Here is a 797-nt window from a genome sequence, read left to right as displayed (position 1 = left end):
TCTCTCACTTCTCTTCACCCACTTTGCCTATCCCCTAAGCCCCCTTTCCTCTGGTAACCATCAGTCTGTATATCAGCTACACTCAAATAAAAAATAGTTAATTAATTTTTTAAAAGTGCTAGTTGCTATAATGGGAAGGTTAGCTGCATGCTCTGCAAGCTCTGTCTGCTGTTTTTTAGATCCAGTTCATCAGTCCTTACCATCCGTGCCAAATCCCAACCCGCCAAAATGGTGAAACCGATGGAGAGCAAATATGCCTTTCAGGAAGTCTTTAACAGTGCAAGACATAAACTTGTAATACTTGACTTCTTAGCCACGTAATGTGGACCTGCCTTGCAAAAGGATCAAGCCTTTCTTTCATTCCTTTCCTGAGAAGTATTCCAACATGGCATTCCTTGAAGTAGACATGCAAGACCGTCAGGATGTTGCCTCAGAGTGTGAAGTCAAATGTTTTCCAACCGTCTAGTTTTTTAAAAAAAGGATAAAAGGTGGGTGAATTTCCTGGAGCTAATAAAGAAAAACTTGAAGCCACTATTAATGAATTAATCTAATTATGTTTTCTGAAAACATAACCATCCATTGGCTATTTAAAATTTGTAATTTTTTATTTACAAAATGGAAAGATCAAGTATGAAGACTATATATACAACTGCCTTCTGGTTATCAGTAACAATAAAATATTAATTCTGCCCTTTAAAAGAAGTGCTAAAAGTGAAACAAAACAAAATCCTACTGTGATGAAGTGTGTCAAATGACATAGGAGCCAACTGAAAGATTTTTTAATGGCCAAAACTGGA

At 36.6% G+C, this 797-nt stretch overlaps 1 pseudogene; it reads left to right on the top strand.

Annotated features, from left to right (window-relative positions):
- Positions 1-228: 228 nt before the first annotated feature.
- Positions 229-551, top strand: LOC115283219 (annotated as a pseudogene).
- Positions 552-797: the final 246 nt, after the last annotated feature.

Source organism: Suricata suricatta, chromosome X (assembly GCF_006229205.1).
Source record: "Suricata suricatta isolate VVHF042 chromosome X, meerkat_22Aug2017_6uvM2_HiC, whole genome shotgun sequence".
Classification (NCBI taxonomy): Eukaryota; Metazoa; Chordata; class Mammalia; order Carnivora; family Herpestidae; genus Suricata; species Suricata suricatta.
The sequence above is the reverse complement of the archived record's forward strand: the minus strand, read 5'-3'. Positions and strand labels throughout refer to the sequence as shown.